Here is a 14,700-nt window from a genome sequence, read left to right on the forward strand (position 1 = left end):
ATGCACTACGGATGGGCATGTGGATGAAAGTAATTTGTAAAATAGTTTGGAATTCTGCTTTAAGGAGACTTTTCTTCTCTAACTGTTCTCGAAGCAAAACAAGAATTGACATGAAATCTCTCTAAAATGAGTCATCACCAGAACAAGGGTTCCCATCGGAAACATTTTCTTCAGCTCTAATGCCCTGTACACACGATAGGTTAGTCTGATGAAAACGGTCTGATGAATTTTTCCATCGGTTAACCGATGAAGCTGACTGATGGTCAGTCGTGCCTACACACCATCAGTTAAAAAAACGATCGTGTCAGAACGCGGTGACGTAAAAAACACAACGACGTGCTGAAAAAAATGAAGTTCAATGCTTCCAAGCATGCGTCGACTTGATTCTGAGCATGTGTGGATTTTTAACCGATGGACGTACCCACAGACGATCGTTTTTTTCTATAGGTTTTTTATCCATCAGATAATTTTAAAACAAGTTCCTATTTTTTGACTGATCGATAAATAAACGATGGGGCCCACACACGATCGGCTTGGTCTGATGAAAACGGTCCATCAGACCGTTTTCATCAGACTAACCTATCGTGTGTATGCAGCATTACAGTTGCTGAATTTTGGCTTTCCCATCACCTAAGCACAATACACTTGGGCCAAGTTCAATAAAAACCAAGCGAACATAGGAAGAACAGTGGGACTTTAAATGAAGCAGTTCACAGGTGGGGAGTAAAAATGAAAATAATCCAGTTTAATGTATATACAAAACATTAATGTATTGATGTATGGAAGGTGACATGTGTCAGTGCACACGATAAAACCTACATAAACATATACATACAATAATAAACATAATATATTAAACATTAGAAAAGATTATAATCATGAATTAAATACAGGTGTAAATTCAGCAGCACATAACATGATATAAAAGTATAAATCGTAACAAGTTTAGATGAGTATCATCTTGTTGAGGTAGGTAACTGTATCCGTAGTGCCCGATGCATTTCTGTGTTTCTTTGTAAAAAACACTTCCTCAGGGGCGGATGCTGGGGATATATGAAATATTAAGATATAATTGCATCAGAGTATTGACTAAGTGCATCAGAAAAGACAAAATGTCTAATCCAGGTACTTACAGTGTATATCACATCAGGATACAGCATGGAAAAGAGGGCCAGGGGGGATATATCCCCCCCCAGGAGCTGGGGTGGCGAGAAATCCAGCATAGCGCGAAAGCACATCGGCATCATCCCCGGAGCACAAGCTACACATCTCCATATAGCAGCCAAAAGTACTTAACGTGGTAAGTGGGTAACTAGAGGAGGAGAGTAGATCCAATTAGGATTCGCCAAAGTAAGGGGAATAAGTGTAGAGGGTGACCTTAGTACTAAGATCACAAGTATTACCTTGAGTGTGCCGAGGGCAGAAGCTTATCAAAAGCCGTGGCGTCTGCAGGTGTAAATGGAGATGGGCGCCGGATCTGGGAGGGCGCCTTAAATGCATCCCGCACGTGTCAGAGCTCACCACCGATGTCGCGTTGGCCAGGTCGTTCAATGGGCGGGGCCGCAGCCTTGGTGGTAATGCGAACCGCCCACAACTAGCGCCACCGCCTCCAGCTTGAGCCGGCTGAGTTGGTGAGAAAGCCTGCACACAGCGGCGCCAGTGAAATGACGTCACATGAGGGAGCAAGACGTGACGCCGATGCGATGAGAGCACCCGCCCGATCCCCCGCCCGGCCACGCCCCACATGGGAAAAGGGAGGGCACGCAGAGCGCATCGCAGCTCCTGAGTAAAAAACAAAACTGGTCTAAAATGTGACCATACTGAAACTGAAAGGTGTCTGATGCTATAAACCCGTCAAAGAATAATTGCTGCAAAGACGAAAACCCCTGTATGATATGGATGCACTACTTTACAGGGAACCCCAAATGAAGCTGACAGGGGGAAAACTGCCTCCATCCCTATATATCTGACAAAAGGAGAATTGGTGGGACTATTAATGAAGCATGGGGAAATGCCTCCATCCTGGTTGAAGCGAACATAGGAAGGACAGTGGGACTTTAAATGAAGCAGTTCACAGGTGGGGAGTAAAAATGAAAATAATCCAGTTAAATGTATATATAAAACTTTAATGTATTGATGTATGGAAGGTGACATGTGTCAGTGCACACGATAAAACCTACATAAACATATACATACAATAATAAACATAATTCATTAAACAGTAGAAAAGATTATAATCATGAATTTAATACAGGTGTAAATTCAGCAGCACATAACATGATATAAAAATTCAATAAAAACCAAGCGACATTCGGCCATGTGCATGCCAGCCAGTCAGACAGAAAACCAGCAGCCGACCGTCTCTCGATCAGCGCTAGCAGCCAATGGCTGAGAGTGCTGACTGGAGTGTTCTGGCAAAGGGCCATCCCCCTGTCAGAACACAACAGCTTAGCGGGGTAGATCGTTGTACTAACATCTGGCCGTTAGTACAGCGTCTCCGACCGGAGCCAACAGTTTGTTTTCGCTGATAAAAGTTCTAACCCTTCCCTACTATCCATAACTAAAAGAGTTTTGGCTTTAGATACATTGGCCCGGATTCAGAAAGGACTTATCTCCAGATACGCCATCGTAAGTCCGAATGTGAGGCGTCTTATCTGTGCGCCTGATTCAAAGAATCAGATACGCCAGAATTTGTCCAAGATACGACTGACGTAAGTCTCTTAGGCCGTCGTATCTTGGGTGCATATTTACGCTGGCCGCTAGGGGCGCTTCCGGAGTTTTACGCGTATAATATGCAAATGAGCTAGATACGCTGATTCAGAAACGTACTTGCGCCCGTCGGATTTAGCTACGTCGTTTACGTAAGGCGTCGGTCCAGTGTAACTTTACCCCTCATAAAGCAGGGGTAAGTCATGTTAAGGTATGGACGTCGGAAACGTCGGAACAGCGTCGTATTTTACATCGTTTGCGTAAGCCGTACGTGAATGGGGCTGGGCGTATGTTACGTTCACGTCGACAAAGCATTGAGCCAACGTATCTTGGGGAGTATTTGCGACGTGACTCTGAGCATGCGCCGTTCGATCGGCCACTCATTTACATGGGGTCACGGCTCATTGTAATAAAACACGCCCACTGCCTTGATAATTTGAATTAGGCGGGTTTACGCCGGCCCATTTACACTACGCCGCCGTAACTTAGAGCGCAAGTTCTTTCTGAATACGGTACTCGCCTCTCTAAGTTACGGCGGCATAGCGTATATGAGATACGCTACGCCAGCAGAAACTTAGGCCATTCTTTCTGAATCTGCCCCATTTAATTTATTTTTGTACAAAGTTTCTGCTGTCCTCATAGTTGCCTGTGTGGTGTTTTTTATGCCCAACCTCTGACAGTCTTATAACTTACATTGGTTTACAGCTGGATGGACAGACAGCTCTACTCATGTGGTGTTTCTTTGATGTCAATACTCGTTTAGTAAATGGGGAAAACCTTTTTGGAAGAATCTATTGTTAACTGGGTGTATTGACAGCAGAACAAATAATGTGATTAAGTATCTGTTTTCTTTGGTTTAACAGTATTAGCTAATTTGATCACTTCCACATCAAACTGCTGCAGATTGTCTGTCTTAAGGATGCTGCTCACTGCACTCTTTAACCCAATGATGCCCCAGACAATAAGGTATAAATAAAGGTAAAAGTTTTTTTTTGTTTAAAGAGTGCTGAGGGGTAAGAACTACTGTCTGGTTTTATCCCCAGTAGATAGATTAAGGCCGGCCATACACAATTCAAATCTCAGCAGGTTCAGCAGGAGATTTGAACCATTAATGGGCAGGCTTAATGTATGATCGATCAACTTGGGTACAACTAGCCTGCCTGATTCTCTTGTGATTATCAATTGTGGCTGCTATAGCTGGTAGCGATAATCACTGTATTTTCCCAGCAGGGACGGCTTCCCCCCCTGCTGGTAGAAGACAATGGCCCGGCAAGAGGGATTCCTGCATTACAATCTGTGGTTGCACGAAAGAAATTTGCTCCGTGTATGACCGGTACAACTCTTTAATTGTCCTGATTTACCAGGGTCACCAGGAGTAAAAGTGCAGGCAAATCCAAAAATGTTCTTATCTCTTGTTAAATATCAGTGCTGTTGATCTCCTGCAGACTCCTTGCAGCCACTTACTGACTACATAAATGCACAACAGTGATGTCTGAATGGCATTTTAAGAGCAGATTTGCTGGTAGTGGTAACAGTGGACCATGCCTGCATGTTGAAACAACCATTTTAAGCAGGGCCGGTGCTAGGCAATTTGGCGCCCTAGGCAAGACCAGCTATGTGCGCCCCCCCAAAAAAAGAATGTCCCTCCTTGGTGTCACTAAAATCTCAGGGAGGATGTAGATAACAGGGCTGAGTGGTAGGAAGCTGACAGGGGTGGGTGGTAGGAAGCTGACAGGGGTGGGTGGCAGGAAGCTGACGGGTGGGTGGTAGGGAAATGAAAGGGGTGGGTGGTAGGGAGGTGACAGGGAGGATGACGATGACAGGGGTGGGTGATAGGAAGCTGACGGTGGTGGTGGGTAGCAAGATGACAGGGGGGGTGGTAGGAAGCTGACAGGGGTGGGTGGTAGGGAGATGACAGGGGTGGGTGGTAGGAAGCTGACAAGGGTGGGTGGTAGGGAGGTGACAGGGAGGATGGAGATGACAGGGGTGGGTGGTAGGAAGCTGATAGGGGTGGGTGGTAAGGAGATGACAGGGAGGATGAGGATGACAGGGATGGGTGGTAGGGAGATGACAGGGGTGGGTGGTAGGAAGCTGACAGGGGTGGATGGTAGGGAGGTGACAGGGAGGATGGAGATGAGAGGGGTGGGTGGTTGGAAGCTGACAGGGGTGGGTGGTAGGGAGATGACAGGGAGGATGGAGATGACAGGGGTGGGTGGTAGGAAGCTGACAGGGGTGGGTGGTAGGGAGATGACAGGGAGGATGGAGATGACAGAGGTGGGTGGTAGAAAGCTGACAGGGAGGATAGAGATGACAGGGGTGGGTGGTAGGGAGATGACAGGGGGTTGATAAAATGTTTGATAGGCCTTGGAGGTAAGGTGGTGGGATGCCAGGAACAGGGGTATGACGAGGAGCATAATGATGACAGGGGACAGTAGGTGACATCATAGCATTAGGTCTGTGTGTGAGGTCAGCAAGGATGTTCGGGGCACCCTCAATCAGACAGTGATGTCGCAGGATGCTGTCAGCGTCGGGCAGCGGACTGTCATTCACAGTACCTCTCCGATGATTGCTGCTCTGGCAGGTCTTCCACACTACGGCTGTCCATCCAGGAGAGGAGGTCAAGGAGATGCTCAGCGGCAGCGGCAGTCATTATCAGCGCTCTGCACATGGTAGGAGATCCGCAGAGCGCGGAAGAAGGGGGGAGCTGGGGGAGGGGAAGCACATGGATCCACCTACTGACTGGATGATCGAGGTTGTGACAAGCTCCCAGCGCCTCCTCTCACTCCACAGGACTGTGCAGCGGTAAGGACCACTACTGTCACACATTGAGGGAACCAGCGACCATGGCTGCGCTCTAGAAGGCAGTGCGCTCTAGGCCGCTGCCTAATTTGCCTAGTGGTAGCGCCGGCCCTGATTTTAAGTCTCCATAAGAAGCCTTTGTAAGGTGACAGTGCAGCAGCAGAACTCGAGAGAGGGACAGCGCTGTGGCCCTTTAACAGGATGTACATGAACAGTGATCCACTAGGTGAATCCTATGTAGCTGTGCACTGCACTTTAAAAATTCCTGCACGCTGTATCTTTGGTGCAGTTTTTCAAAAGCACATCAAAAAGGCACCTTCCATTATAGATTAGTGGGATTGCATCAAAAGCACATCAGTGTGAAAGGGCCCTTAAGCTGCCAAAAAGTGCATCAGTGTGAAGCTCATTCATACTTATGTGTTGCTTTTGAATGGCACAGCCATGAACCTCCTCTATGTGTAGTGCATTGCGGTGCCATGGCACCCGAACGCATGATCAACCACAGCATTTCACCGTGCACGTGCTGTGGTGTGCTGCAGTGTCATGTGCATTTTTTGATCCATTGTGCTGCATTGGAAGTGCATTCATAATAAAGCATGTCAATGTGTGTTAAGGCACTAAGGTATAATCTGTTAGGAAACCAGCGATTGGGTTTTAAGGAAACTGTTTATGATGTAGAAACAATGCAGTGTAAGCTAATGTTGTTACTAACATTTTCCTAAAATCAGGCACAACAGATCTGTAATACGAGAGACAGTATTTTACATACAATAGTATAAATAAAGTGGAACTAAAGTCCTCTATACTCACCGTACATCCAGCACAAGGCTGCATGCAAAGCACCAACCTTTTAAAAGTCAGTGGGCCAGATTCATGAAGCACTTACACCGTTTTTTTGGTAGATGCACGGCGTAAGTGCAGATTTGCACCGGCGGATCGCTGCGCCTTACCCAGAGAACCAGATTACGCCTCCAAATAGACTTCATCGCCTCGGTGTAACCTTTCCACGCCGGCGCGGCGTTGGCGCAGATTTACGCTGGTCGGATCTGGCGCGGCCATGGTTTTTGTGTTTTAAATATGCAAATGAGGTTTTTGGGCCGATTCATCAACTTAAGCTTGGCTACTCCTGGTGAGCGGAGCTGAAATTTCCGGTGCAAAGTTACACCTCATAAAAGCAGGGGTAACTTTGCACCAAACTTGCAGAGGTCAGCTGGTGAGCAGCTAAAGCAGCAGCGTTACACACGACCTGAGCAACAACACTTTCTGGACAACACATAGAGGCGGTCCCCATGTTGGGAGAGGCCCTCAATAATTACAGCCCTCTCCTCTGGGCTGAAATTGGTCATCCGCCCACCTGAGGATTCCTCATCAGCCATAACTGCCCCACCACAATGCAAACGACCTAGCTTAGAAAAAAAAAAGCTTCAGTACATTTGCACCTGCAGGGCGGAAGTCTGGGCTGATTCATGGACTGGGCTTTGGTAGTGGGTCGGCGTAGCTCAGGGATCATGCCGGGGCGCAGTTCTGAGCATGTGCAGATTGGGGCATTTACCCCTGGATGTCACTGAGCATGTGTGGTCTAAGATGCGCCCCGGCGTGACCCCTGCGCCACGGTCGGCACTTCATTAGCATTAGCACTGACTTAGGAAGTTCGGTTCTCCCTGTGACTGTGCATGCAGGAATGTGCTTCCATCGTTTGGTGTGTTACAAAACTAGTCTTGAAAACTTTTTGATACCACCTCATACATGTATGAATGTGAGTTATGCCCTGTACACACGATCGGACCTTTGTCTGACCAAATTCACATCGGAATTCTGACGGAATTCCAACGAAGTAAAATAGAACATGTTCTCTATGTAAACTCAGATGGAATTCATTGGAATTTCCGATGGAATTACTCCGATGGGACATACACACAGTCAGAATTTCCGATGGAAAAAGTCATTCAGACTTTTTCCATCGGAAATTCCGATCATGTGTATGGGGCTTTAGGGTCCTTAGATTGTAAGCTCCTTGAGGGCAGGGACTGATGTGAACGTACAATATATACAGTATGTTAAGCGCTGCGTAAATACATTACAAAACCTCTTCCAATATCTACTTGGCACAAGAGATAGTCTAATGTACAATCTTATGAAGTTGTTGAAACTCTGCAATGTCTCTGGTATCGCTTATATACTGTAGCCCTGTCTCGGACTTTGATAGATTGAATATACTGCATCTCCTAAACTGTTTATTGCCTCCCTTAGTTTGGTTTGAGGGCTCTGTTTTCCTTTGTGAATACTTTTTTTTTTATGCTTGGCTTGTGTAACCTATCATATTCTTTGTAAAACAAAAATAAAGAATTTAAAAAAATGGCCAGCCTTAGATGACGTACTTGTCATGCATGAACACGGAAATGTATTCATCCTGTCACTGTGAGAATGTGCAGTTCATTGTACCTTCTAATGAAGTTTGTAAGCAAGCAGGGAAGAATCTTTTATTGCAGAAAAGACATAGCAGCAATTTTATTTTTTAGATAAGGTTCCGTTTTGTCATGCTTAAAAAAACACAATGTTTATTGCAGATATAAACCTGTCAGTTTGTTGTATCTACAAGAAAAATGATGGAACGTTCTGTTCATAACCATTAGAGTGCAAAACACAATGGTAACATGCTGTACTCTGCTCATTTCCTGTGGCTCTTATACAGAATGTACAACTAAGATGCTTGCATTGTGTGACGGAAGGATGAAACCATGAGTCATATAACTTAAATCTGGGAACAGGTTAAGTAAACGAAACAAGAAGATAATTGGCGAAAAAGACAGCAAGAGCTATGATTGGGAGCTAGTGATCTAGGCTCCACATTCCCATGCTTCCTGAATCTGTCAGCAGATGCTCTAAAACCCTTCATTTTTTTCCTGCTATGTCTGCAGAAGACCTGCCTCCCGCTGCTACACAGAAAAAACATTCACTCCATGTTAAACACACACAGTTATGTGACCAAATACTTCCTGAATTAATTTGCTAGCACATTTGTTTATCGCTTGTCCATATATCTGCCAAAGACTGTGACCCTGAAGAAACGCATACTTGCATATTCCGTGTCACGAATTCCAAATTCCAAATTCTGTATTCCAAATTCCGTGTTTCAAAATCCAAATTTCATGTTCCGAATTCCAAATTCCGTATTCTGAATTCCAAATTCCGTATTCCAAAAATCCGTGTCCCGAATTCCAAGTTCCATATTCTGAATTCCAAATGCCAAATTCCGTGTTTCGAATTCCAAATTCCGAGTTTCGAATTCCAAATTCCGTGTTTCGAAATCCAAATTCCAAATTCTGTGTTCTGAATTCCAAATTCCGTGTTCCGAATTCCAAATTCTGTGTTTTGAATTCCAATTTCTGTGTTTTGAATTTCAAATTATGTATTCCGAATTCTGTATTCCGAATACCAAATTCCAAGTTTCTAATTCCGTGTTCCGAATTTCAAATTCCATTTTCAATGTTCCGAATACCAAATTCTGTATTCCTTGTTCCATGTTCCAAATTCCGTGTTCCATTTTCCAAATTCACAATTCTGTATTCGGAAATTCTGAATTCCGTGTTCCGAATTCCAAACTCCATGTTCCGAATTCCAAATTCCATGTTCCGAATTCCAAATTCCATGTTCCGAATTCCGTGTTCCGTGTTCCGAATTCCAAACTCCAAATCTGTATTCCATGTTCCGAATTCCAAATTTCTAATTCTGTGTTCCATGTTCCGATATCCAAATTCCAAGTTCCATGTTTCATATTCCAAACTCCATATTCCATGTTCCATGTTCCAAACTCCATATTCCGAATTTCAAATTCCAAGTTTCTAATACCATGTTCTGAATTCCAAATTCCAAGTTTCTAATTCCATGTTCTGAATTCCAAATTCCATGTCCTGAATTTCAAATGTTAAATTCCAAATTCCGTGTTCCATGTTCCGAATTCCAAATTCCATATTCCATATAAAATTTTCACTGTTCCAAATTCTGAATTCCAAATTTTGTGTTCCATGTTCCAAATTCCGTTTTCATGTTTTGAATTCCAAATTTCATTTCTAATGCTCCAAATTCCAATTCTGTATTCCTTGTTCCAAATTCTGTATTCCGAATTCCAACTTCCAAATTCTGTGTTCCATGTTCCAAATTCCGTGTTCAACTTTACAAATTCCATGTTCCGAATTCCAAATTCCAAGTTCCATGTTCCATGTTCCAAGTTCCATGTTTCATGTAACAGGTTCCATGTTTCAAACTCCATATTCCATGTTCCAAACTCCATATTCCGAATTCCAAATTCCATGTTCCGAATTCCAAATTCCATGTTCCATGTTCCATGTTCCGAATTCCGAATTCTGAATTACAAATGCCATATTCCGTTTTCATTGTTCCATGTTCCGAATTCCAAATTCTATATTGCGTTTTCATTGTTCCAAATTCTGAATTCCAAATTCCGTGTTCCATATTCCGAATTCCAAATTCCGAATTCCAAATTCCATGTTCCATTTTCTAAATTACAAGTTCCGTGTTCCGAAATTTGGAATTCCAAATTCCATACTCTGTTCCAAGTTTCTAATTCCCGATTCCCGATTCCAAATTCCAAATTTCATGTTCCGAATTCCAAATTCCGTGTTACGAATTCTAAATCCCAAATTCCACGTTCCATGTTCCAAATTCCATGTTCAATTTTGATAGATACAAAGAATCCACTATAAGGCCCCTTTAACACTGGGGTGGGGGCTGTGGTGGCGGTAAAGCGCCGCGATTTTTATTGGCGCTTTGCCGTCGGAATTGCAGCGGTATTTGGCTGCTAGCGATGCGGTTTTACCCCCGCTAGCGGCCGAAAAAAGGGTTAATACTGCCGGCAATGCACCTCTGCGCATTGCTGGCAGTATAGCCGTGGTTTCCCATTGCTTTCAATGGGAAGGAGCGGTGGAGGAGCAGTAAACACACCGCTCCTTCTATGCTCCAAAGATGCGGCTAGCAGGTAGGTAGATCTATGCCCAGTATGATTGCATGATTCTAAAATATTTTGGACAAAACTTCAAGGCATCTGTCAAGTGCCCAGAGTTTACGGATCACTGGGCATTATGGTGGATATTGGTCAACTGCATTGTCCTTCAATTTTGATAGAAACAAAGAATCTACTATAATTAGCTCCAGCTTTAACCGGTAGCAGTTATACCTCCCAACTTTCCAAATTCCTTGTTCCGAATTCCAAATTCCGTGCTTCGAATTCCAAATTCCATGTTCCGAATTCCAAGTTCCATGTTCCAAATTACAAATTCTGTGTTCTGTGTTCGGAATTCCAACTTTCGTGTTCCATTTTCAAAAATTCTGAATTTCCAATTCTGAATTGCGTGTTCCAAATTCCGAATTCCGTGTTCCCGAATTCCAAATTCGACGTTCCATCCTCCATGTTCCGTGTTCAAAATTCCAAATTACGTGTTCTGTGCTCAGAATTCCAAATCAGAATTCCAAATTCCGAATTCCAAATTCCAAATGCCAAATTCCATGTTCCATTTTCCAAATTCCAAACTCCGTGTTCCAAATTCGAAAATTCCAAATTCCGAATTAGAAAATTCCAAATTCTGTATTCCAAATTCCAAATGCCAAATTTTAAATTCCATGTTCCATATTCTGTGTTACGAATTCCAAATTCCACGTTCCGTATTAGGAATTCCTGATTCCAAATTCCAAATTCCGTGTTCTGAATTCCAAATCCCAAATTCCACGTTCCATGTTCCAATTTCAATGTTCCATGTTCTGTGTTCCAAACTCCAAATTACATGTTTTGTGTTCCGAATTTCAAATTTCGTGTTCCGAATTCCAAATTCCAAATTCCGATTTCCATATTCCAAATTCCGAATTCCAAATTCTATGTTCCGAATTCCAAATTCCGTGTTCCAAATTTCGTGTTCCATTTTCCAAATTCTGAATTCCAAATTCCGTGTTCCGAACTCCAAATTCCGTGTTACAAATTCCGTATTACGTGTTACAAATTCCGTATTCTGAATTCCAAATTCCGTATTCCGAATTCCGTATTCCAAATTCCGTGTTCCGAATTCCAAATTCCATGTTCCAATTTCCAAATTCTGTGTTCTGAATTCCAAATTCCGTGTTCCAAATTCCAAATTCTGTGTTCTGAATTCCAAATTCCATGTTCTGAATTTCAAATTCCATTTTCAATGTTCTGAATTCCAAATTCTGTATCCCGTGTTCCGAATTCGAAAATTCCAAATTGCGTATTCCAAATACCGAATGCCAAATTTAAAATTCCGTGTTCTGTGTTCCAAATTCCGTGTTACGAATTCCAAATTCCGTGTTACGAATTCCAAATTCCGTGTTACGAATTCCAAATTCCACGTTCCGTTTTACGAATTCGCGATTCCCAATTCCAAATCCCAAATTCCATGTTCTATATTCCAAATTACGTGGTCTGTATTCCGAATTTCAAATTTCGTGTTCCGAATTCTGTATTCTGAATTCCAAATTCCGTATTCCGAATTCCGTATTCCAAATTCGGTGTTCCCGAATTCCAAATTCCGTGTTTCAAATTCCGTAGTCCAAATTCCATGTCTCAAATTCCAAATTCCGTGGTCTGTATTCCGAATTTCAAATTTCGTGTTCCGAATTCCGTGTTCCGAATTCCGTATTCTGAATTCCAAATTCCGTATTCCAAATTCCGTGTCCCGAATTCCAAATTCCGTGTTTCAAATTCCGTAGTCCAAATTCCATGTCTCGAATTCCAAATTCCATGTTCTGAATTCCAAATGCCAAATTCCATGTTCTGAATTCCAAATGCCAAATTCCATGCTACGAATTCCAAATTCCGTGTTTCAAACTCCAAATTCTGTGTTCTGAATTCCAAATTCCATGTTCTGAATTCCAAATGCCAAATTCCATGCTACGAATTCCAAATTCCGTGTTTCGAAATCCAAATTCTGCATTCAGTCTTTCAATTTCAAATTCTGTGTTCTGAATTCCAAATTCCGTGTTCCGAAATTCCAAATTCTGAATTTCAAATTCTGTATTCCGAATTCCAAATTCCAAGTTTCTAATTCCGTGTTCCGAATTCCAAATTCCATTTTCAATGTTCTGAATTACAAATTCTGTATTCCTTGTTCCATGTTCCAAATTCTGTATTCGGAAATTCTGTGTTCCATGTTCAGAATTCCAAATTCCATGTTACATGTTCCGAATTCCAAATTCCATGTTCTATGTTCCAAATTCCAAATTCCGTGTTTCATTTTCCAAATTCCAAATTCTGTATTCGGAAATTCTGTGTTCCATGTTCAGAATTCCAAATTCCATGTTCCATGTTCCAAATTCTAAATTCCGTGTTCCATGTTCTGAATTCCGTGTTCCGAATTCCACATTCCAAATCCGTATTCCATGTTCCGATATCCAAATTCCAAATTCCAAGTTCCATGTTCCGAATTCCAAATTCCATATTGAATTTTCAGTGTTCCAAATTCTGAATTCCAAATTTTGTATTCAATGTTCCAAATTTTAAATTCCATGTTCCATGTTCCAAATTTCGTTTTCATGTTTCGAATTCCAAATTACTTTTTTAGTGCTCCGAATTTCAAATTCTGTATTCCTTGTTCCAAATTCCAAATGCCAAATTTAAAATTCCGCGTTCCGTGTTCCAAATTTCGTTTTCATGTTTCGGATTCCAAATTACATGTTCCGTGTTCCGAATTCCCGATTCCCAATTCCAAATTACATGTTCCGAATTACAAATTCCGTGTTCCGAATTACAAATCCCAAATTCCACGTTCCATGTTCCAAATACCATGTTCCATGTTCCAAATTCCAAATTACGTGTTCTGTGTTCCAAATTTAAAATTTCATTTTCCAAATTCCAAATTCCAAATTCCGATTTCCATATTCCAAATTCAGAATTACAAATTCCATGTTCCGAATTCCAAATTACGTGTTCCGTGTTCCAAATTTCGTGTTCTGAATTCCAAATTCTGAATTCCAAATTCCGTGTTCCATTTTCCAAATTCTGTATTCGGAAATTCTGTGTTCCACGATCCAAATTCCGTGTTCCATGTTCCAAATTCCAAATTCGTATTCCATGTTACGATATCCAAATTCCAAATTCTGTGTTCCATGTGTTCCATGTGTTCCGAATTCCAAATTCCGTGTTCTATTTTCCATATTAAATTTTCACTGTTCCAAATTCTGAATTCCAAATTTTAAATTCCGTGTTCCATGTTCCAAATTTCGTTTTCATGTTTCGAATTCCAAATTACTTTTTAAGTGCTCCGAATTCCAAATTCTGTATTCCGAATTCCAATTTCCAAATTCCGTGTTCTAAGTTCCGAATTCCGAATTCCAAATTCCATGTTCCATGTTCCAAACTCCAGATTCCAAGTTTCTAATAATGTGCTCCGAATTTCAAATTTCATATTCCATGTTCCGAATTCTGTGTTCCATGTTTTGAATTCCAAATTCCAAGTTCCGAATTCCAATTTCCATGTTCCGAATTCCGAATTCCAAATTCCATGTTCCGAACTTCAAATTCCATGTTCAAATTTCCAAATTCCATATTCCAAATTCTGTGTTCCGTGTTCTGAATTCCAAATTTCATGTTCCATGTTCCGAAATCCAAATTCCGTGTTCCATGTTCCAAATTCTGAATTCCAAATGCCATATTCCGTTTTCATCGTTCCAATTCCGAATTCCAAATTCTATATTGCGTTTTCTTTATTCCAAATTCTGAATTCCAAATTCCATGTTCCAAATTTCAAAATTCCGTGTTCTATGTTCCGAATTCCAAATTCCAAATTCCAAGTTTCTAATTCCGTGTTCCAAATTCCAAATTTCATATTACATTTTCCGAATTCTGTGTTCCATGTTCTGAATTCCTAATTCCATGTTCCGAATTCCATGTTCCATGTTCCGAACTCCAAATTCCTAATTCCAAATTCCAAGTTTCTAATTCTGTGTTCCGAATTCCAAATTACGTGTTCTGTGTTCCGAATTCCGAATTTCGTGTTCCATTTTCCAAATTCCAAATTCCGAATTCCAAATTTCGTGTTCCATTTACCAAATTCTGTGTTCTGTGTTCCGAATTCCAAATTCCGTGTTCCGAATTCCAAATTTTGTGTTCAATGTTCCAAATTTAAAATTCCATGTTCCATGTTCCAAATTTAGTTTTCATGTTTCGAA

This window comes from Rana temporaria, chromosome 3 (genome assembly GCF_905171775.1).
Source record: "Rana temporaria chromosome 3, aRanTem1.1, whole genome shotgun sequence".
NCBI lineage: Eukaryota > Metazoa > Chordata > Amphibia > Anura > Ranidae > Rana > Rana temporaria.